Genomic DNA, 24,874 nt, shown 5'->3' on the forward strand with positions numbered 1-24,874 from the left:
TAATCAAGAGAAAGATGGAAAGTGACAAGCCATCAAACAAAGAATAATTGCTTACATTTTTGCACCAGGAGTGGCATAAGGTCACGCAAAAGCAGTGTGAAAGATTGGTGGAAAACACGCCAAGATGCATGAAAGCTGTCATTGAAAATCATGGTTATTCCACAAAAAAATGATTTCTGAACTCTTCCTGAGTTAAAACATTATTAGTATTGTTGTTTGTAAATGATTATGAACTTGTTTTCTTTGAATTATTTGATGTGTGAAAGCAATGCATTCTTTTGTTATTTTGATGATTTCTTTTTCAGAAAATAAATACAAAATGTATTGCTTGAAAATTCTGAGACATGTTGTCAGTAGTTTATACAATAAAAGAAAAAATTACATTTCAGTCAAAAATATACCTATAAAGAGAAAAATCAGAAAAACTAAAAAAAATCCAGTGGTCTCTTAATTTTTGCTAGAGCTGAACAATTTTTCTTATTGGTTACCAATGTTATTTACGGTTTACAGTATTTAAACCCGACTGTGAATCAGCTAGCTGTCTAACAGCTATAGCAGGAAGAAACACATGTTGACAGACTTACTTGGGCGGCTTTCGAGCACAGGCACGGCTGGTGGAGAGTGGCTTACATCAGGTGCCCGCTGCACTTGAGCTGAGGAAAAAAGGAGACCGTCAGCTGATAAATTAAAAATATCTACAGCAGAGAAAGAAGAGCATGTGATGTTAGTCTCAGATCATGCTGAAAAGGGGGCTATGCAATAGAGCTATAGCCTGTAAAGGAATAGTTTCCGTAACACCTATTCACATCCGCCACCTGTGAACTGGAAGAAGAACAGCGCAAGGAGGAAGTCACCGCCCACTTCAGGTTCAAAGACTGGCTGACATTATATGGATGCGTCCATCGCCAGGGTTATGGTGAAGACCTGCGGTGACTCATCCAGCTGCTGCTACCATACAAGTGCAGCAGCTACCCAGGGGAAGTTGAGACACATCCAGTATCCTGACCGATCATCAGAAAGCAACAGGAGCAAAATCTGCAGCAGCAACTTGGTCTGGTCATCGGGTGAAGATGAGGCACCAGCCATTACCCTTAAACTGTGGCGGCGCTCATGCTCGCCTCTTAAAGAGGTGAGATCTTCCTCTCCCTGTCTGTCCCTGACAATTCTAATAATTTACCGTATTTTTCGCTTTATAAGACGCACCTGATTATAAGACGCACCCCCAAAGTTGGTGAAAAAAAAGAGGTTTTTTTTTAAATGTTAAATGGGGTCCATCTTATAATGCCAGTGTCCCTCTAACAAATCATATAGGGTATATGTCCCTCATAGCCCCCCATCCTAAAATTAGCCCCTTTAATCTGGATATGGCCCCCTTATATTGAATATAGCCCCCTTGTGTCGGCACACGTTCCCCTGTGCTGCCTATGGCCCCCTATGGATTGCATACATTCCCCTGTGCTGCCTATGGCCCCCTATGGATTGCATACATTCCCCTGTGCTGCCTATGGTCCCCTATGGATTGCACACGTTCCCCTGTGCTGCCTATGGCCCCCTATGGATTGCATAAATTCCCCTGTGCTGCCTATGGCCCCCTATGGATTGCATACATTCCCCTGTGCTGCCTATGGTCCCCTATGGATTGCACACATTCCCCTGTGCTGCCTATGGCCCCCTATGGATTGCATACATTCCCCTGTGCTGCCTATGGTCCCCTTTGGATTGCACACGTTCCCCTGTGTTAGATAGCGCCCCCATGCTGCTGCCCATGGCCCCTATAGATCGCACAAGTCCCCCTGTGTTAGATATCGCCCCCATGGTGCTGCCCATGGCCCCTATATAGATCGCACAAGTCCCCCTGTGTTAGATATCGATCGCACAAGTCCCGCTGTGTTAGATATCGCCCCCATAGTGCTGCCCATGGCCCCTATAGATCGCACAAGTCCCCCTGTGTTAGATATCGCCCCCATAGTGCTGCCCATGGCCCCTATAGATTGCACAAGTCCCCATGTGTTAGATATCGCCCCCATAGTGCTGCCCATGGCCCCTATAGATCGCACAAGACCCCCTGTGTTAGATATCGCCCCCATAGTGCTGCCCATGGCCCCTATAGATCGCACAAGTCCCCCTGTGTTAGATATCGCCCCCATAGTGCTGCCCATGGCCCCTATATAGATCACACAAGTCCCCATGTGTTAGATATCGCCCCCATAGTGTTGCCCATGGCCCCTATAGATCGCACAAGTCCCCCTGTGTTAGATATTGTCACGCTCCCCGGGTCCCCTGCTCTGCTCCCCGGCTCACCTGCCACGCTCTCCGGCTTCCCTGCGTCGCTCCCCGGTTCCTCTGTCCGGCGTCCGCCGCTCCCCGGTCTCCAGCCTCCATTGCCTGCGGTTCCCAGGCGTCCTGGTCCCCGCTCCCGTCGGCTACTCAGCCCCAGCCCGGCTCTCCTGCTTCCTCCTCACCGCTCCCTGCCCTGGCTTCTGGCACCCGGGCCTCGCGCATGCGCATTAGGGCGCGCGCGCGGTCATTGACCCTTTCTTAAAGGGCCAGCGTCCACTGACAGGAAATTGAGCACACAGGTACAGGGTATAAAGGGGTTAGTGTCCAAGTGGGCGGGGCCTGTTCTTCGTGTTTCCCAAGCTAGGAGTCAGGTCTCCTTGTGTTCCTGTGAGATACTCACCTCTCTCTCTTCTAGAGCTGGTCCTGCCTCGCCATCCGGTCCTGCCGAATCCCAAACCCCGAACGCTGACTATCTGCCATCCTGACAGTCCGTTCCATCTCTGATCCCTGTGGTGACCCGTCCTCTCGCTCCATCGGTTCCGGACTCCGCCTGACTACATCTCGGCTTCCGAACCTGAGCTCCGTCACCCGGACTACCATCAGTGACTCCGTGGTCCCAGGGACTTCTCCATTCTACTCTTGTGCACGGACTGTCCTGCTACCCGTAGTGCTCCAGCTACCGGACCCCTTACCTTCATCAAGGAGTTCGGCCCAGTGGATCCACCTCCTGGGTCTGCCCGTCCACCTGGCCCTAACAGTAAGAACAGGCCATGGATCCCGCCGAAGCACTAGCGGCCTTGCAGGAAGAACTCACACGCCAGCGTGAGACTCAGACCCGCATGCTGAACTTTATGTCTTCTGTGGACGCCCGCCTGAACACGCTACAAGCGTCGGTTACATCTTCAGCATCTCGGGCTTCCACTAGACAATCCACGGCTCCAGCTCCCGTGGCAGCCTCCTCGGATGCTTCCAGGCTTCGTTTGGCCTCACCACCCCGGTACGCCGGAGATCCCAAGACCTGCAGGGGATTCATAAACCAATGCTCCCTCCATTTCACGCAGCTGCCGCATTTGTTTGCCTCCGACCAAGCCAAGGTCGCCTTCATGATGTCCCATCTAGAGGGTGAGGCATTGGCGTGGATGAACCCCTTGTGGGAGAAGGAGGACCCTGTGACCACGAACATCCAGGAGTTCCTGCAGGCATTTCGTGGCACCTTTGACGAGCCCGGACGCGCCTCCGCGTCTGCCTCATCTCTTCTCCGGTTACGTCAGGGGACTCTGACGGTGGGTCAATATGCCATCCCTCTGACGGTGGGTCAATATGCCATCCGTTTTCGCACCTTGGCTTCGGAACTCGGGTGGAACAACGAGGCTCTAACCGCCGCCTTCTGGGAAGGACTCTCGGGTCGAATTAAAGATGAGCTGGCTGGTCGTGACGTACCGTCCACCCTGGATGCCCTGATTACCCTAGCGACTCGAGTGGACATTCGCTTTCAGGAGCGATCCAAAGAGGTGTCCCGTGAGAGACGTCCGGTACGGCATTCCTCTCCTCCGCAGAAGCCCGCCGTACTTCAGTCAACGGCATCTGGTGTCTCCGTCCACGAGCCCATGCAGATCGACCGTGTGCGGCAGTCTGAACAACGCCGAGCAGAGCGGCTCGCCAAGGGCCTCTGCTTCTACTGCGGAGAGGGCACACACCTTCTACGCTCCTGTCCAGAGAGGCCGGGAAACTCCAAAGCCTAGGGTTGGTAGGAGAGGCCACCCTAGGTGCTGGGACTCTCTCAGACCCGGTTACGTGGACTGTTCAAGTGACAACGGGAGAGACGCGGTTCACGGCCGAGGCGTACCTCGATTCTGGGGCAGCAGGCAATTTCATCCAGCAGGCCACGGTGGACAAGTACCAGGTGCCTGTTACTCCACTCGACAAACCCCTCGTGATTGCTTCTGTGGATGGAAGACCCCTCTCTGACACCATCTCGTGGATCACCAGGCCGGTCGAACTGCGTATCGGTGCCCTGCACACCGAGAACATCGCTCTCTACGTCCTCCCACACATGTCCCATCAAATTCTGCTGGGACTCCCCTGGTTAAGGACACACGAACCGTCAGTCAGCTGGGGCACTGGTGAAATCACCCGATGGGGCTCTTCTTGCCATGAGAACTGTCTGAAGACCGTACAACCCATTCGACGACCTCCGGTTCCAGAGTCCCTACCGGGACTGCCTTCGGCCTATTGGTCCTTCGCGGACGTCTTTGACAAAAAGGAATCAGAGGTACTTCCGCCACATCGTCCTTACGATTGTGCCATCGACCTGCTCCCGGGAACTACACCACCTCGAGGACGGATATATCCGCTGTCTCCTGCCGAAACAAGGGCCATGTCTACTTACATCTCAGAGAGCCTGGCAAGGGGATTCATTCGGAGATCCTCCTCTCCTGCTGGAGCAGGCTTCTTCTTCGTTAAGAAGAAAGAAGGTGACCTACGCCCATGCATAGACTACCGGGGATTGAACCAAATCACCGTGAAAAACAAGTACCCCCTGTCGCTCATCCCCGAATTGTTTGATCGGCTTAGAGGAGCTCGTCTGTTCACCAAGTTGGATCTTCGGGGTGCCTACAACCTGGTCCGCATCCGCTCTGGGGACGAATGGAAGACCGCGTTCAATACTCGCGATGGGCACTATGAATACTGTGTGATGCCCTTCGGCCTGTGTAACGCACCAGGAGTCTTTCAGGAATTGGTGAATGACGTGTTCCGAGACCTTCTCTACGTCTGTGTGGTGGTGTATCTTGATGACATCCTGGTCTTTTCTCCGGACCTCCAGACCCACAGAGAGAACGTGCAGCTGGTACTACAACGACTGAGGGAGAATCGTCTGTACGCCAAGTACGAGAAGTGTGTCTTCGAGCAGTCTTCTCTTCCCTTCCTGGGTTACGTCATCTCCGATACCGGACTGCAGATGGATCCGAAGAAGGTCTCTTCCATTCTCAACTGGCCTCCTCCTTCTGGACTAAAGGCAATCCAACGCTTCCTGGGATTCGCCAACTATTACCGCCAGTTCATCCCTCACTTCTCGGCTCTGACTGCTCCTCTCTCCGCCTTGACCAAGAAGGTGGCTAATCCAAAGGACTGGTCACCTGCGGCCGACGCCGCGTTTTGCTCTCTGAAGCGGGCATTTGCCTCCTCTCCTGTGCTCCACCGTCCGGAGTTAAACCGACAGTTCACCTTGGAGGTGGATGCCTCCTCCTCGGGAGCCGGAGCAGTGCTCATGCAGAAGTCCTCCTCCGGGAAGATGGTGACTTGCGGTTTCTTCTCCAAGAGTTTCTCAGCGCCTGAACGCAACTACACCATCGGTGACCGAGAGCTATTGGCAGTCAAACTGGCTCTGGAGGAATGGCGCTACCTTCTGGAAGGAGCAGTGTACCCCGTTATTATTTACACGGACCAAGAGAACCTGGAATACTTGCGGTCTGCTCAACGACTGAACCCACGGCAAGCCAGGTGGTCCTTGTTCTTTGCTAGATTCGATTTCCAGCTCCATTTCCGACCCGCGGACAAGAATGTACGCGCAGATGCCTTGTCCAGGTCATTCATGCCCATGGAGCAGGAGGAGGAGACATCCCAGCCCATCATCTGTCCTAGTAAAATCATTCCGGTGACTCCTGTCACCCTGGCCCAGATACCGCCCGGGAAGACCTATGTCTCTGAGACTGACAGGCAAAAAGTGTTACACTGGGGCCATGCCTCGAAAATAGCCGGTCATGCTGGTCAGAAGAGAACATGGAGTACGATTGTACATCATTACTGGTGGCCATCCCTTCGGACGGATGTCGCTTCTTTTGTCTCAGCCTGCTCCTCTTGTGCCAGGAACAAGACGCCCAAACATCTGCCTTATGGCCGTCTTCTGCCTCTGCCTATACCCTCAGTTCCGTGGCAACACATTGCGATGGACTTTATTACAGACTTGCCACTGTCCTCCGGACACACAGTCATATGGGTCGTGGTGGATCGGTTCTCTAAAATGGCTCATTTCGTCCCTATGGCTGGACTGCCCTCTGCCCAGGAACTCGCTGACGCCTATATACAACACATCTTCCGCTTGCATGGCTTTCCATCACACATTGTGTCCGACAGAGGAACTCAGTTCACCTCCCGCTTCTGGAGGGCTCTCTGCAAACATCTGGGAGTGACTCTGGACTTTTCTTCAGCCTACCATCCTCAGTCGAACGGCCAAGTGGAACAGGTCAATCAGATCTTGACCTCCTTCTTACGTCACTACGTCAACGCCCATCATGACGACTGGTCCACGCTTCTTCCTTGGGCTGAATTCTCCCATAACCACCACGTCAGTGAGTCCTCCTCCAGCTCTCCCTTCCATGTCGTTTACGGACTTCAGCCTTCCGTCCCATTGCCTGTATCCTCTTCCTCGGATGTCCCTGCTGCTGATGCTGTAGCCCGTGACTTTGCAACGATTTGGGACTCAGTCAAGGCGTCCCTGGGACGTGCTTCCCTGCGGATGAAGAGACACGCAGACAAGAGGCGTCTGGACCCTCCGTGTTTCTCTACAGGAGATCTCGTCTGGCTTGCTTCCAAGTACGTCCGATTGAAGCTACCATCCTACAAGCTGGGACCTCGCTACATCGGGCCGTTTAAAGTCCTCAGCAAGATCAATGAGGTCTCCTACAAGCTGCAGCTCCCGGCCACGATGAGGATACCCAACTCCTTCCACGTCTCCCTGCTCAAGCCGGTTGTCCTTGGTCCCTTCTCCGCTGCTGCCAGTTCGGCTCCTCCTCCTATTGCCGATGACGACATCTATGCGGTAAGGGATATCGTGGACATGAAAACCGTACGGGGCCGACAGTTCTTCTTGGTGGACTGGGCAGGGTATGGTCCTGAGGATAGGTCCTGGGAACCCCGGGAGAATGTGGGTACGCCTCTGATCCGTGCCTTCCTGTCCCGGTTGCGGGGAGGTGGGCGTGGGGGGGGGGTACTGTCACGCTCCCCGGGTCCCCTGCTCTGCTCCCCGGCTCACCTGCCACGCTCCCCGGCTTCCCTGCGTCGCTCCCCGGTTCCTCTGTCCGGCGTCCGCCGCTCCCCGGTCTCCAGCCTCCATTGCCTGCGGTTCCCAGGCGTCCTGGTCCCCGCTCCCGGCGCCCGTCGGCTACTCAGCCCCAGCCCGGCTCTCCTGCTTCCTCCTCACCGCTCCCTGCCCTGGCTTCTGGCACCCGGGCCTCGCGCATGCGCATTAGGGCGCGCGCGCGGTCATTGACCCTTTCTTAAAGGGCCAGCGTCCACTGACAGGAAATTGAGCACACAGGTACAGGGTATAAAGGGGTTAGTGTCCAAGTGGGCGGGGCCTGTTCTTCGTGTTTCCCAAGCTAGGAGTCAGGTCTCCTTGTGTTCCTGTGAGATACTCACCTCTCTCTCTTCTAGAGCCGGTCCTGCCTCGCCATCCGGTCCTGCCGAATCCCGAACCCCGAACGCTGACTATCTGCCATCCTGACAGTCCGTTCCATCTCTGATCCCTGTGGTGACCCGTCCTCTCGCTCCATCAGTTCCGGACTCCACCTGACTACATCTCGGCTTCCGAACCTGAGCTCCGTCACCCGGACTACCATCAGTGACTCCGTGGTCCCAGGGACTTCTCCATTCTACTCTTGTGCACGGACTGTCCTGCTACCCGTAGTGCTCCAGCTACCGGACCCCTTACCTTCATCAAGGAGTTCGGCCCAGTGGATCCACCTCCTGGGTCTGCCCGTCCACCTGGCCCTAACAGATATCGCCCCCATAGTGCTGCCCATGGCCCCTATAGATCGCACAAGCCCCCTGTGTTAGATATCGCCCCCATAGTGCTGCCCATGGCCCCTATAGATCGCACAAGTCCCCCTGTGTTAGATATCGCCCGCCTGCTGCTGCCCATAGTAAAATAAAACCCTCTTTCCTTACCTCCTCCAGCGCTGAGCTCCCTCCTGTCTCCCTCCGTGCTTCTCTTCCTTACTTCCTGGTTCTCAGTGCGGTCATGTGATCGGCACAGCAGCCTGAGATCTCTCTGTGCCTGATCACAGTGGAAGCAGGGACACGGGGAGAAACACTGGAGGGGGTAAGTAAAGCTTTTTTATTTTAGAATGAGCAGCAGCCTGGGGGCCAAATCTAACACAGGGGGGGCATGTGCAATCACAGGGGGGCGCAGGGACAAATAATATGCACCGCTCCCAGCCCAGCCCGTCACTGTGGTGCGATTTCAGCACCACCGGAGATGGACAGCGGCTGTGCATATTATATGAGCGGGAGCAGGAGATCAAACGCTGCCGCCGCAGCACCTGCCCTCAGCACAGCACCCCCACCTCCCCTGGACCCTGCAGTGTACATATATATATATACACCCCCCCCGTATATTCGGCTTATAAGACGCACACCCTACTTTCCCCAAAAATTTTGGGGAACAAAAGTGCGTCTTATAAAGCAAAAAATACGGTAATTCATATGAAAGAGTTAATCAAATTGTACATGATGCCTTAGGGAAACAAAAAATTAGGGCTTCCCTGAAGGACAAAGTTTCTGGGCTTCCTGCAATCGTTCCTCTCCCAACGGCGGTGGTGGAATCTTGATTTAAGGACGTCTTAAGTTTGTGAAAGGCTCCCTAGGGTTTCACCTTAACACCTCTGTGAAGGAGCATATTTGGAATACAGAATACATACGTTTTGGTGGTATGGCATGGTATAGCTATGACAAATCCTTTAGGCAAAAATTATCAGTACGGCCTTCTATAAAATGGGGTGTAAAGGATGTTGGCCTTTTGCTTAATTTAATCGTCCCTAAAAAAAGATCTTGGTTCTTAAAGGGACTGTATCGTGTTTTTTTATTTTTGTATTAAAAATAGTGATTCTGAAATCAAGTATTTTTAATACAAAATGAAAATCGTAGCTTATTTACTTTTTCTGTTATTCTAATTTTACTGTATGCACTGGGGGCCATGTTGGATTTGCTGTGTGTAACGACAGTTCCACACTCCTTTATGGCAGCCCCTGTGCATAAAGAATAGTGGTTGATATCCGACCCTATGTGTAACGTTACAGTGGGTGTGTGCTGTGACCTGGACGCGCCCCCTGGGCTGTCCAGATCACAGCAGACGGAGGAAAGCAAGCGCCATTTTTGTGTAGATTCAAGCCATGCTTTTTTCTCCACTTTACACCTGTCAACCGCTGGGATGTGAGTCCTGGCCGCCTCCCCTCCCCTCGTTACCGATGACACCCCCTCCCTCCCTCTGTTCTCACCAGCCCCCGCCCCCTGCCGTTACCGTCTGTAATGAAAGCCCCTCCCTCCGCTGTCCCCAGGCCCGTCCTGACGGCCGCCGGTGTGTGTGTGTCCTCCCTCTGCTCTCACCAGCCCCCTGCCGTTACCGTCTGTAATGAAAGCCCCTCCCTCCGCTATCCCCGTCCACGTTCGTGTGTGTTTGTGTTACAGTGCCAACTACAGAGCCACCATACAGTGATAACTACTGAGCCACCATACAGTGCTAACTACTGAGCCACCATACACTGCCAAATACAGAGCCACCATACAGTGATAACTATTGAGCCACCATACAGAGCCATCGTACAGTGCTAACTACTGAGCCACCGTACAGTGCCAACTACTGAGCCACCATACAGTGCCAACTACTGAGCCACCGTACAGTGCCAACTACTGAGCCACCATACAGAGCCACTGTACAGTGCTAACTACTGAGCCACCATACAGAGCCACCATACAGTGCCAACTACTGAGCCACCGTACAGTGCCAACTACTGAGCCACCATACAGTGCCAACTACTGAGCCACCGTACAGTGCCAACTACTGAGCCACCATACAGAGCCACCGTACAGTGCTAACTACTGAGCCACCATACAGAGCCACCATACAGTGCCAACTACTGAGCCACCGTACAGTGCCAACTACTGAGCCACCATACAGTGCCAACTACTGAGCCACCGTACAGTGCCAACTACTGAGCCACCATACAGTACCAACTACTGAGCCATCGTACAGAGCCACCGTACAGTGCTAACTACTGAGCCACCATACAGAGCCACCGTACAGTGCTAACTACTGAGCCACCATACAGTGCCAACTACTGAGCCACCGTACAGTGCCAACTATTGAGCCACCATACAGAGCCATCGTACAGTGCCAACTACTGAGCCACCATACAGAGCCACCGTACAGTGCTAACTACTGAGCCACCATACAGTGCCAACTACTGAGCCACCGTACAGTGCTAACTACTGAGCCACCATACAGAGCCAACTACTGAGCCACCGTACAGTGCTAACTACTGAGCCACCATACAGTGCCAACTACTGAGGCACCGTACAGTGCTAATTACTGAGCCACCATACAGTGCCAACTACTGAGCCACCGTACAGTGCCAACTACTGAGCCACCATACAGTGCCACCATACAGTGCCAACTACTGAGCCACCGTACAGTGCCAACTACTGAGCCACCATACAGTGCCAACTACAGAGCCACCGCACAGTGCTAACTACTGAGCCACCATACATCGCCAACTACTGAGCCACCGTACAGTGCTAACTACTGAGCCACCATACAGTGCCACCATACAATGCCAACTACTGAGCCACCGTACAGTGCTAACTACTGAGCCAACTACTGAGCCACTGTACAGTGCCAACTACTGAGCCACCATACAGTGCCACCATACAGTGCCAACTACTGAGCCACCGTACAGTGCCAACTACTGAGCCACCATACAGTGCCAACTACAGAGCCACCGTACAGTGCTAACTACTGAGCCACCATACAGAGCCAACTACTGAGCCACCGTACAGTGCCAACTACTGAGCCACCATACAGTGCTAACTACTGAGCCACCATACAGTGCCAACTACTGAGCCACCATACAGTGCCAACTACTGAGCCACCATACAGTGCCAACTACTGAGCCACCGTACAGTGCTAACTACTGAGCCACCATACAGAGCCACCATACAGCGCAAACTACTGAGCCACCGTACAGTGCCAACTACTGAGCCACCATACAGTGCCACCATACAGTGCTAACTACTGAGCCACCATACAGAGCCACCATATAGTGCCAACTGCGGATTTGCTCCATGTTTCGCTGCAGAAAACGTTCATAACATCTCTGCAGTGATTCACCAGCAAAACCTATGGGAAAAAAAATGCTGTGCGCACTATGCGTATTTTGACAGCTGCAGAACTACAAGGCTCAGCATGCTTCATCCAATAGTGTATGCAGTAGAGCAGACAGCAGCTGCATAACTACAAGGCTCAGCATCCTCCATCCAGGACTGTATGCCCACCCAAAAAAAAGACATGGGCTTCGGCATATTTTTGTATGCTAGCCAGGTACAGCAGGCAGGTACGGGCTGCCCCCAACCTCCAATTTGTACCCGGTTGTGAACCAAAAATATATATCATGAAATAATTAAAATAAAAAAAAGACATGAGCTTCGCCCAATTTTTTGAGTCCTACCAGGTACAACTAGGCAGCTGGGGATTGGAATATGCAGTGCAGAGTGCCCAAGCTTTCTGGGCACCCACGCTGCGTATTGCAGTCCGCAGCCACCCCAGAAAATGGCGCTTTCATAGAAGAGCCATCTTCTGGCGCTGTATCCAACTCTTCCAGCTGCCCTGGTGATGGGTGGCTCACTGGGTAATAAAGGGGGTTAGGGCTAGCTTTATATTATCAGCTGGCCCTAAGCCCAAAATTCATGGTGTCACGCCAATATTAGACATGGCCACCATGAATTTCTATAAAGATAAAATCAAAAAAACACAATACAGAAAAATATTTTTATTAGAAATAAAACACAACACAATTAGTGACTCCATCTTTATTGAAATAAAGAACCCCCCTCCGCAGTAATCCTGGGTCAAGGGTCCCGCGCTGTCCAATATCATCTGATCGGTTTGCTGGAAGGCATACCGATCAGATGTCGTGTCAGGTTCAAGGGCCTGAATCACATGACATAGCAGCTGATTGTATAAAAGGCTGATGCATCAGTGAAAAAAAAAAACCTACACACTTACGTGCTGGCTCCTGTCTGATCGCTGCAGGAGCTGTCGGTGATCAGCTGATAGTCTCCTGACGGCAGGATCAGCTGATAGCCAGGCGGTAAAAAGCCAGCATCACCGCGCGACTTGCGATCAGCTGATGCGTCAGGTGACTGCATCAGGTGATCCTCTGCCAGGTCCTGCATCCATAGGACGAGCCTTGGAGCCGGCACACAGCCGGAGCAGCGGTACCGGAAGAGGTGCTGGGAGCGGGCATGGCACCGGGAGTCTGCAGACAGGTGAGTATGTCTTTTTTTTTTTTTCCCTACTGTTCACTTTTGATTTTGCAGCTGCTTCATCTCCCGCACGGGAGCGGACCTGCCGCCAGCACGGGAGTGGACCTACCGCCCGCACGGGAGCGAGCCTATCGCCGCACGGGAGATTGAAGCAGCGGTGGCGGTACCGGGAGGATCCGATGACCGCAGTCTGTATATATATGTATAAATGTGTTTCCACTTTACTTCCGGGTGGAGCTGTACAATTCATATACAGTCACCCAGAAAATGGCGACACATTACTATGAAATACACCTCCTCCCCTTTTGGGTGCAGTGTAACACCCAAAAGGGGAGGAGAATAGGCATGTCAGCTAGTGACTGCCCAAATTTGCAGCTATCGTAATTCTACTAAGGATTACTATAGCTTTTTGATGTGTACACAGGAAGATGCTCCCTCTACTGGCAATTATAAGTATTTTTATATAAAAGTTTTATTTTACATCTTTAAAAGTTGAATTACATTAAGAAAATAGTTGTTATACGATTAGAATAATATTGTTAGCTGATTTGGCCTACAAAAAAAAAACAAAACAATTAGACGATACAGTCCCTTAAAAGATTAATCCATCACCTTTCGTACCCCGAGGACTTTACTCTAAATGACCAAGTAGGTAAGGATAGGTCATCAGTAGTGATGGGTGGACCCGGACTGTAATTAGGGGAAAAAAGGGATAGCCGTCGTGGAATGGGGGCACCACACATCTAGGGTGCTTAAAGGGAACCTGTCATCAGAAATTTTGCACTAAACCTAAAAGATTCCCCCTCTGCAGCTCCTGGGCTGCATTCTAGCAATGTTCCTGTTGTTTATGTGCCCCCTTTCTGACCAAAATAAAGACTTTGTAAAGTGGTACCTTTTTGTATTCAGATCTTGATAATGGTACACGGGGGCGGGCTCTCTGGTGTCCATTATTCTGCCTCCCTGTCGCTTTAGGCCGTCCCCCATCGCACAATTTCAAAGAGGTAACGTGAGGTAAGCTGGCCAGCGCTTGCGCAGAACGGTGGAGGCGGTGTTGAAAGCGCGAGCACGCGATTATGGGCGGGTACTTGCTGATGAAAGTCACAGCGCCGCCCATAATCTCGCGCACGCGCAACACGTCACCAGCGGTCACACTGTGCACATTGCACAGTCTCGCGAGAGTGGCATGGCGCATGCGCGAGATTATGGGCGGCGCTGTGACTTTCATCAGCAAGTACCCACCCATAATCTCGTGGTTGCGCTTTCATGGCCACCTCCACCGTTCTGCGCAAGCGCTGGCCAGCTTACCTCACGTCACCTCTTTGAAATTGCGCAATGGGGGACGGCCTAAAGCAACAGGGAGGCAGACTAACGCACACCAGAGAGCCCACCCCCGTGGACCATTATCAAGATCTGAATACAAAAAGGTACCACTTTACAAAGTCTTTATTTTGGTCAGAAAGGGGGCACATAAACAACAGGAACATTGCTAGAATGCAGCCCAGGAGCTGCAGAGGGGGAATCTTTTAGGTTTAGTGCAAAATTTCTGATGACAGGTTCCCTTTAAAGCCCCATTGCCAGGTAGGACTGAGTGGAGGGAAAGTTACATCCACCATAGTCTCCTGCCTTGAAAGCTATAGCTGCTTTAATTCCACCACTGCACATTGGTCTCATATTGTAGATCCCAAACACCTTTCCACCTAGTGTGTATTGATCACACATAACATGCACATTGTGGTTTTTTTTCTTTTGTCTGTCTGCAATTTTAAAATTGATAAATAAAGATTATTATTTTTATGCGTGGATATACTAAAATTATGGTCTAATTACGAAGTACATCTTGCTTTACCTTGTTTGGTATTCCAAGGGTCTATGAGACACTGTAAGTGAAAGAAAATAAACACAAACACCTAAAAAATCCTATATTTGAAATAAAATACAAAAACACACCTTCATTCACCAATTTATTAACCCCCAAAACACCCCTGCAGGTCAGACAAAATCCACGCGAGGTCCCACAATGATTTCAGCTCTGCTACATCTGAACTGACAGCACACGATCATGGGACATGACCGCCCACTGTGAGATTCAAACAGAGAATGACTAAGCTCTAGCGATGACATCACTCAGGTTAGTTGCGGTCACAGCTGGAGGTTCCCATGGTCCTCCACCTGTGACCGCAGGAAACCTGACCTCAGAGGACCTCAAACTCAGTGAACTCACCTGCATCTCTTACCAGAAAACCGCAGGGTTTTTTTTGCCAAGAGATGCAGATTTGGTGTTGAAATTTTTACACCATATGCCTGCACCCATTCTACCCCTCCTTGCAAACAATCGTATCACGACAGCATCATAACGCATGTGGTTTCGATGCGTTTATTTGCCAGGTGGTGTAGATTGGGTGCATGAATATGGTGTAAAAATGTAATCATCATCTACATTTCTTGGCCTAAAAATGCAAATAGAAATGCCATTTCGGTGACGTTTTCTGCCAAGAGGTGCAAATTTGGTGCTAAAATGTCTGCACCACACTTCAGGACTAAATTTCTACCTCCTGGCAGAAAAAATGCTTTCTTTTGCATTTTTGGCCCAAGAGATGCAAATTTTGTGATTACATTTTTACACCATATTCATGCCCCCAATGCATACATCCTGGCAAAAAAACGCATCAAAACAGCATGCGATATGATGCGGTAGTGATGCAATTTTTTGCCACAAGGTGTAGAATGGGTGCAGGAATACGGTGTAAACATTTCATCACCAAATCTGCATCTCTTGGCAAAAAAATAAATGTGGTTTTCTGTTAGGAGATGCAGGTGAGTTCAATGATTTTAATGAGGACATCTGAGGTCAGGTTACCTGAGGTCACAGGTGGAGGACCCTGGGATCCTTCAGCTGTGACTGCAAGTAACTTGAGTGACATCACTGCAGTTCATTCATTCTCTGCCTGCAGCTCACAGCGGCAGTCATGTTCCACGATCACACGCTGTCAGTTCAGATGTAGCAGAGCTGAAATTGTCGTGGGACCTCGTGTGGATTATGTTGGATCTGCAGGAGTGTTTTGGGTTTAATAAAGGAGTGAAAAGGGTGTTTTTTTGGTATTTTATTTCAAATAAAGGATGTTTTTGGTGTTTGTGTTCTTTCACTTACAGATTAGTAATGGGGGAGGTCTCATAGACCCTCACTATTACTAATGTATGGCTTAGAGGCAGCTGAAGGCTGTTATTAACCTGTTATTACCCCAACTGACACAGCACCAGGGAAAATGGGAAGAGCTAGGTAAAGTGTTGGAACTGACACATCTAATGGATCAGGAACAAAAGAGGTATATAGCTATTACTGCACTGCCGAAGACATGACATAAATCCAAGGAAGATTGATTGAATGACGGTGGTTTTATTCTTTGCATTTCAAAGTATCTCCCCACTTCTTAATCAAGAAATCCACCAATAGTTTTCGTTTTTTTTGAAAATCCAGTTTGACATGCCAATCCCATTTATGTGTAGATTTATTTAGGTCAAATGGTAAAGGGGCATTACTAGCAAAAGCAGAAAGAAAATGTGCTTTTAGGTTACTCCCTGTCAACCTAAAAGATTTTTCCCGAATGAGCTGTGGCCACCACCAGTAAGCTCTAATATACAGCATTCGAGAATACTGTATATAAGTGCCCAGGTCACACTGTAGAACGCAAAAAATGACCTTTATACTCACCTAGGGGGGCGGCCCTGTATGATGAACGTCGCTGCTCTCCATCCGGGGCCTTCTCCATCTTATGCAGTCACTGTCCTTCTTCCCAGTCCCGTGTGGATTACACGTCTATTGTGGTGCGCATGCATGGGTAGTCTTTGACCTTTCCTCGCACCTGAGCATTACAGTACTTTGCGCTGCCCTCAGCAGGGGATATCAAAGTGCGCATGCGCAGGAGAATAATGGTGGACGTGTCATCTACACGGGGCTGGGAAGGAGGATGGTGACTGAACAAAATAATATGTAGCAATAAGCAATTAAATCACCCAAAAGTCCAGAAAAATAATAGCTAGGAAATATTAAAGAAGGGAATTTTGTTACTTACCGTAAATTCCTTTTCTTCTAGCTCCTATTGGGAGACCCAGACGATTGGGTGTATAGCTACTGCCTCCGGAGGCCACACAAAGCATTACACTAAAAAGTGTAAGGCCCCTCCCCTTCTGGCTATACACCCCCAGTGGGATCACTGGCTCACCAGTTTTAGTGCAAAAGCAAGAAGGAGGAAAGCCAATAACTGGTTTAAACAAATTCACACCGAAGTAACATCGGAGAACTGAAAACCATTCAACATGAACAACATGTGGACCCGAAAAACCAACCCAAAAATCCCGAATGACAACAGGGCGGGTGCTGGGTCTCCCAATAGGAGCTAGAAGAAAAGGAATTTACGGTAAGTAACAAAATTCCCTTCTTCGGCGCTCCATTGGGAGACCCAGACGATTGGGACGTCCAAAAGCTGTCCCTGGGTGGGTAAAGAAATACCTCATGTTAGAGCTGCAAAAACAGCCCTCCCCTACGGGGAGGCAACTGCCGCCTGCAGGACTCTTCTACCTAGGCTGGCGTCCGCCGAAGCATAGGTATGCACCTGATAATGTTTGGTGAAAGTGTGCAGACTCGACCAGGTAACTGCCTGGCACACCTGTTGAGCCGTAGCCTGGTGTCGTAATGCCTAGGACGCACCCACGGCTCTGGTAGAATGGGCCTTCAGCCCTGATGGAACCGGAAGCCCAGCAGAACGGTAGGCTTCAAGAATTGGTTCCTTGATCCATCGAGCCAGGGTGGCTTTGGAAGCCTGCGACCCTTTGCGCTGACCAGCGACAAGTATAAAGAGTGCATCCGAGCGGCGCAGGGGCGCCGTGTGGGAAAAGTAGATTCTGAGCGCTCTCATCAGATTCAACAAATGCAAGTCCAATTCATATCGATGAACTGGATGAGGACAAAAGGAAGGTAAGGAGATATCCTGACTGAGATGAAAGGGGGATACCACCTTAGGGAGAAACCCCGGAATCAGGCGCAGCACTACCTTGTCTTGGTGAAACACCAGGAAAGGAACTTTGGATGACCGCGCTGCTAGCTCGGACGCTCTCTGAAGAGACGTGACCGTTACCAAAAAGGCCACTTTCTGTGACAGTCGAGAAAGTGAAAAAACATCCCTCAGAGGCCCCAAGGGCGGCTCCTGGAGAGCAATTAGTACCCTGTGCAGATCCCATGGGTCTAACGGCCTCTTGTACGGAGGGACAATGCGACCAACCCCCTGCAGGAACGTGCGTACCTGAGGAAGTCGTACTATGCGATTCTGAAAGAATATAGACAGCGCTGGGACTCGTCCGTTAAGGGAGCCGAGCGACAAACCTTTTCCCAAACCAGATTGCAGGAAGGAAGGTAAAGTAGGCAATGCAAATGTCCAGGGAGATACTCCCTGAGCAGAGCGCTAAGAGAAGAATATCTTCCACGTCTTGTGGTAGATCTTGGCAGACGTCAGCTTCCTAGCCCGTCTCATGGTGGCAATGACGACTTGAGATAATCCTGAAGACGCTAGGATCTCGGACTCGATGGCCACACAGTCAGGATCAGGGCCGTAGAATTCAGTGGAAAAAACGGCCCTTGGGACAGTAAGTCTGGCCGGTCTGAGGGTGCCCACGGTTGGCCGTCCGTGAGATGCCACAGATCCGGGAACCACGACCTCCTCGGCCAGTCTGGGACGACGAGGATGGCGCGGCGGCAAGCGGAGCTAAGCTTGCGTAGCACTCTGGGCAACAGTGCCAGAGGTAGAACACTGTGAACTGCGGATATGGTGGATGCTCTGTCCCCCACCCACATCAGAATCCGCCGGATTGCTTGGTAGGCTTGGCGATGCGTGTTCCGCCTTGGTGGGCGATGTCTGCCACCGCTGTGGGATTGTCCGACTGAATTCGGATCTGTTTTCCTTCCAGCCGCTGCTGGAAGGCTTGCAGGGCAAGATACACTGCCCAGATTTCCAGAACATTGATCTGAAGGGATGGACTCCTTGACCGTCTGAGAAGGGAAACGTTCCTGTCTAGGGACGTCGACTCCCCAACCCATTGGCAAAGCATGTCCCATTGAAGTGGACGCAGATGAAACTGCGCGAAAGTGACTGCCTCTGCATGAGACGTCTTAAGGGGTGTGACTGGCCTTGAAGGAGAGACTGCACCCCCGTCTGTAGTGAACGCTGCTTGTCCAGCGGAAGCTTCACTATCGCTGAGAGAGTGTGAAACTCCATGCCCAGATATGTCGGCGATTGGGTCGGTGCCCGATGTAACCTTGAAAAGTTGATGATTCACCCGAAACTCTGGAGAGTCTCCAGCGCCACGTTCGGGCTGCGTTGGCATGCCTCTTGAGAGGGAGCCTTGACAAGTGGATCGTCCCAGTAAGGATCACAGAGTGACCCTGAGAGTGCAGGACTGCTCCCACTGCTGCCCTGAACTTGGTGAAAACCCGTAGGGCTGTTGCCAGACCGAAGGGCAGGGCTACGCACTGAAGATGCACGTCTTCAATAACGAAAACGTAGCAAACGCTGGTGCTCTGGAGCAATCGGCACGTGGAGATAAGCATCCTGATGACTATTGATGCTAGGAAATCTCCTTGCGACATTGAGGCAATGACGGAGCGGAGGGTTACATCCGGAACCGCCTGGCCTTCACGTGCTTGGTGAGCAGAGTTAGGTCCAGAACGGAACGGAAAGAGCCACCCCTTTTTTGGCACCCCAACAGGTTGGAGGAAAAAACCGTGCCTTGTTCCTGAAGAGGAACAGGGATTACCACTTCTTCTGCCTGCAGAAGAGCATCGGCTCGGTGGGGGGAGGGGGGGGAAGTGCTGAAGAATCGCGTCGGAGGACGAGAACAGAGCTCTATCCTGTACACGTGAGACAAAATGTCTGTCACCCACCGGTCTGTGACCTGTGGCAGTAAATGTCCCTAAGCGAGAGATTCTGCCACCAACCGCGGATGCGGAGAGAGAGAGCTGACAGTCATGAGGAGACCGCCTTGGTAGCGGTTCCTCCTGCTGCCTTCCTTGGGCGTGATTGAGCCCGGCCGGAATCTGAGCCCCTCTGAGCCTTTTGAGCCCTTTTGGACGAGGACAATTGGGACCTGCCCGAGCCTGGGAAGGACCAACCTCGACTGTCCCTCCAGGACAGCATTACTAGGGTAAGTCGCCAATGCAGACATTGCGAGGTTAAGGACACCACCTGCGGCACAGATGTACATGTGCTCAAGACCAGCTGCGCAAGCCCAGCTGAAATAGGTTAGAGTGCCCATACGGCTGCAAATGCCGGAGCAACCGACACGCTGATAGCTTCACAGACAGATTTCAACCAGAGGTCCATCTGTCTGTCAATGGCATCTTTAAGTGAAGTCCCATCTTCACTGCAACTATGGATCTAGCCGCAAGCCTGGAGATTGGGGGATCCACCTTTGGACCCTGGGCCTAGCGCTTTACCACGTCAGGTGAAAGGGATAACGTGTATCCTTAAAACGTTTGGAGAAAACGCTTATCTGGTAAGCGTGGTGTTTCTGAACTGCTTCTCTGAAGTCAGCGCCAGAAAAAAACGCAATATACGCATGAGTACTGAAAAAGGATCTCTCCTGCTGTGAAGCTGACTCCTCCAATGGGGGAGCTGAGGGAGAAATATCCAACATTCCATTGATGGACGCTATAAGATCATTCACTATGGCGTCACCATCCGGCGTATCCGGATTGAGAGCGGTGTCAGGACCAAAGCCCTGATCAGCTACGTCTGCCTCATCATACAGAGAGTCCTCCTGCTGGGACCTTGACCAGTGATGAAGCCGAGCGCCGCACCCAGCGAGCTAGCTTAGGCTGTCTGGGACTGCCGTCCGTGTCAGAGCCTTCCCCCTGGAATGCCTGGGACCCCCCCGGAGCAATGATTACGTTCCAAATGAGGGTGGCCAGGGAGCATTAATCAAGATTGCCCATGGCCTGTCTGGACTGCAAAGTCTCTATCCCATGACAATCCATCAGCCGAAACTGCAACTCCGTCCGTGTCCCTGGACAGGGTTCACGGATGGTTCCTTTGGCCACCTCTAGTAGAGACCCCGGCTGACCAAGTGCTACAGGGGAGCTTGCACACAATGGGGGTCAGTGGAACCTGCTGGTGGAACAGTATCACATGCAGGAAAAACAGCATAGGAAGCCTTGTTGCTTTTTTGCTGCTGTATTCAATCCATCTATGCAATGTATAGCATACAAGCATAAACACTTCAGCACATGCAATACAAGCAGCATAGAAAGCCTGTGCCTTGGCACTCTTGCTTTTTTGCTGCTGCTGTCCAGCCATCTAGGAGAATATAGCCCAGAGTAGCGACCGTACAGTGCAATGTATAGCATACAAGCATAAGTACAAATGAACGCTTCAGCACATGCAATACAAGCAGCATAGAAAGCCTGTGCCTTGGCACCCTTGCTTTTTTTGCTGCTGTTGTCCAGCCATCTAGGAGAATATTGCCGAGAGTAGCGACCGTACAGTGCAATGTATAACATACATGCATAAGTACAAATGACACTGCAGCACATGCAATACAAGCAGCCTAGAAAACCTGTGCCTTAGCACCCTTGCTTTTTTGCTGCTGTTATCTCGCCATCTAGGAGGGCATATAGCCAAGAGTAGCGACAGTACAGTGCAATGTATAACATACAAGCATAAGTACAAATGAACACTTCAGCACATGCAATACAAGCAGCCTAGAAACCTTGTGCCTTAGCACCCTTGCTTTTCTGCTGCTGTTATCTCGCCATCTAGGAGGGCATATAGCCAAAGATAGTGACCTACAGTGCAGAGTATAGTATACAAGCATCAAATACAAATGGACACTGCGGTATTTAGTGGGGTCAGCACTTCAGGTGCTGCTTACCGCCCGCCTATAACGCGGGTATGTGGTCGCCAGAGCCCTGTGTTGGTTGCCCAGAGCATGTCTCCGTTCCCCAGCTCGGACTGCGTGCAGGAATGGCTGCCGGCGTCCTTCTCCAGCTCGTGTGACGAGGGGCGGGCCGTGGGCGTGCCCCAGACAAGAGCGGGAAACTGGCGTCCCACTGTGTCCAGTGAAGGGGGCTGGAGAATGCAAAGCAGACTCCAGCCGTCTGTGCTGACTGTCTGTACAGCGTCCCGCCTCTCCCCTGACTGACAGGGCTGGAGGCGGGAACGAAACGAAAACTAGGCCGCAAAGCCGGGGACTCGAGTAATAAGCGCGGCCGTCCATGTGCACGGCCCGCGCGGAAGTCCCCGGCGCACCACAAGTCCCAGCCGCGCCACAATGTAAAAAACACCCAGCAGCGGCCGGCGCGGCAGTTCCCAATACATAAATTCACTCAGCTAAGCTGCAGTGAATATAGCACGAGCGCACCGCGCTGTTACCCCCGGCGCACTAACACTCCCAGCAATGCTGGTGTGTGTGTGCGCGCTTGCCCGGGGACACAGAGTACCTTAATGTAGCAGGGCCTGTCCCTGACGATACTCAGCTCCATATCCAGCAGGTTCTCTGGGTCTGTGGATGGAGCCCGGTCTCAGTGCCTGGAGACCGGTAAGATCCCACTTCACCAGAGCCCTCAGGGGGATGGGGAAGGAAAGCAGCATGTGGGCTCCAGCCTCCGTACCCGCAATGGGTACCTCAACCTTACAAACCACAAGTGGGGTGAGAAGGGAGCATGCTGGGGGCCCCATATGGGCCCACTTTTCTTCCAACCGACATAGTCAGCAGCTGCTGCTGACTAAAAACAGTGGAGCTATGCGTGGATGTCTGACCTCCTTCGCACAAAGCAGAAAACTGGTGAGCCAGTGATCCCACTGGGGGTGTATAGCCAGAAGGGGAGGGGCCTTACACTTTTTAGTGTAATGCTTTGTGTGGCCTCCGGAGGCAGTAGCTATACACCCAATCGTCTGGGTCTCCCAATGGAGCGCCGAAGAAATATAACTTTTAATGATAGATATTTAAAAAAGAATTATGGGGAACAAACATAAGTCTGCCTATGAGCACGCTTTTGTGGATCATTTCTAATGGGTATGGTGTAGCTATTTACTGTAGCTACCCCTCGGAGATCCAGCAATTATTCTATGGTTAACATGACTGGACTACAACTTCTACACCAATGAGACCGTTCCATTTCTAATTTTTGCATTTTGACACCTTTTCATGCAATTTATAACTATGTTTGTTAGATTCAAATATCGCACCTCCATCCTCTTAGATTTATATAGATGTGCTTATTAATATAGCAACAGTCTGACTTAAAACACACCATAAATGTTAATTGTCTTTATCACTATCCTTGCTTTTTCTGTGCTATTGTTTACCCTGCTGTTGTTCTGTAAATATTGACCTTAGAGTCATTATACTCATATTGATTGGGGATATCAGGGATTGACATCACTTTCCCTGATCTAATAATTGTTACCCAATATCTAGCATCAGGGTATTGGTATCGGCTCCTTCCGAATTGAGAGGGCCTTCTACATGTAATTGTTGTGTATGTCTTTGTTTGTTCCTCCTAATTCTACTTAAATATCTATCATTAAAAGTTAGATTTTAATATTATCTAGCTATTATTGTTCGTCGAGTGAACAAGATAGAGGAGGCGCCGGACCGAGAGCAGTGACATCCATTGGACTGGACCGCCCCATAGGTGAGTATAATGAAGGGTTTTTTAAGTTCTACAGAGCGGCCTGGGCTGTTATATACAGGATTCTAGTATGCTGTATATAGGAGCTCACTGGTGGGGGCCGCAGGATATAAGGGAAAATCCTGGTGACAGGTTTTCTTTCGTTCACTTGCATTTCATTTCCTCATGGGTTATGGCATATGTTATTATTTAAAAGCTTTTTCTACTTTTCTTCAATTGGTTTTGAAACATAAATGTGATTTTGGAGGGTGTTGCATTATCTGGACAATTTACTGTTCATTGGTCCTGCTGAATCTGATCCTAGTACGGTTTAATGGCTAAATTACAAGACCTATCAAGTTACTTTGGAATTCTGTTAGCTGTAAAGAAAACTGTACAACCTTGTTGTCAACTTGGGTTTTTAGTTATTATAATAGACTCAGCTCAGATGGAGTGAACATTTCCTGCATTAAAGTTAATTAAGCTAAAATTCATATTCATAGATTTTTTAGCTAGAGAAAAATGTACATTGAAAGAATTGCAATGTTTGCTAGCCCTTTTTAATTTTGCTTTGTGTATAATTCCAATGGGCAGAATTTTTTCTAGATGTTAGTATGATGTGACAAAGAAAATCCTTTCCACAAGAGCGGAGGTCTCAAACACGCAGTCCACGGGCCGCTCCCAGGCTGCTTCTTGCGACTCGCAGGCAAGTGCACCCCTTGACGATCGCGACTGGTGCAGGGGCCGCAGCCTTCACTGCTCCCTGCTTTATTTCAGATTAACATTTTATTGGCGCTGCGCAGTCATGCTCTATCTACACTAGTCCAATGGCAGCCGCTGGCCAGTCAGAGGCAAGTAGCTGATATGTATGACGTCACCGGCTTGACTTTGATTGGCCGGCGGCTGCCATTGGAATAGTGCAGAGACAGCGCGGCAAAACATTCATCTGAATTTTAGATGAGGCGCTGACAACGACCGCGATCATCAAGGGGCTTCGTGCCTACCAGCCATATGAAACCCGTTTCTTCAGCCCGCGGCTGCTCAGCCCGCTCTGCCTCCTCTGCACCTTCAAGGCTCCCTGCGTACATCTGCGACCCCGGACACTCACACAGGCTCCCCTGCATCCTCTGCACCGCTTCCTGCGCTGGTCTCCGGCACTCGGGCATCGCGCATGCGCATTAGGGCGAGCGCGGTCATTGACCTCCTCTTAAAGGGCCAGCGTCCGGAAACAGGATATCGCTTAAACCAGGTGTAGGGTATATAGGGGTCTTCCTGCCGTGGGGGCGTTGCCTGTTCGTCGAGTTTTAGTAGCTAGAAGTCCAGTTCCTCTTGTGCTGTACAGACATTAACCCTGTCTTCTTTCTAGTACCCGTCCTGTCTCCGTGATCGGGTCCTGCATCCGGGATTACCAAAAGGTCCTCCTGTGACTACCGGCGGAGAAGATCCTTATCGATACACCTCCCGGTCTCCTTCTCGGTTCCCGGTCCCATCCGGCTATCGATACCGTCACACCAGCTTCACCTGGATCCCGCCCACGGTCCATTACCGGCACCGGTATCACCCTCAAGTCATCTCCGTTTGAAACCCCGTGGCTCCTGGGACTCCATTCTACTCGTCTCC

The sequence above is a fragment of the Anomaloglossus baeobatrachus genome, chromosome 3, assembly GCF_048569485.1.
Source record: "Anomaloglossus baeobatrachus isolate aAnoBae1 chromosome 3, aAnoBae1.hap1, whole genome shotgun sequence".
In the NCBI taxonomy this organism is placed as follows: domain Eukaryota; kingdom Metazoa; phylum Chordata; class Amphibia; order Anura; family Aromobatidae; genus Anomaloglossus; species Anomaloglossus baeobatrachus.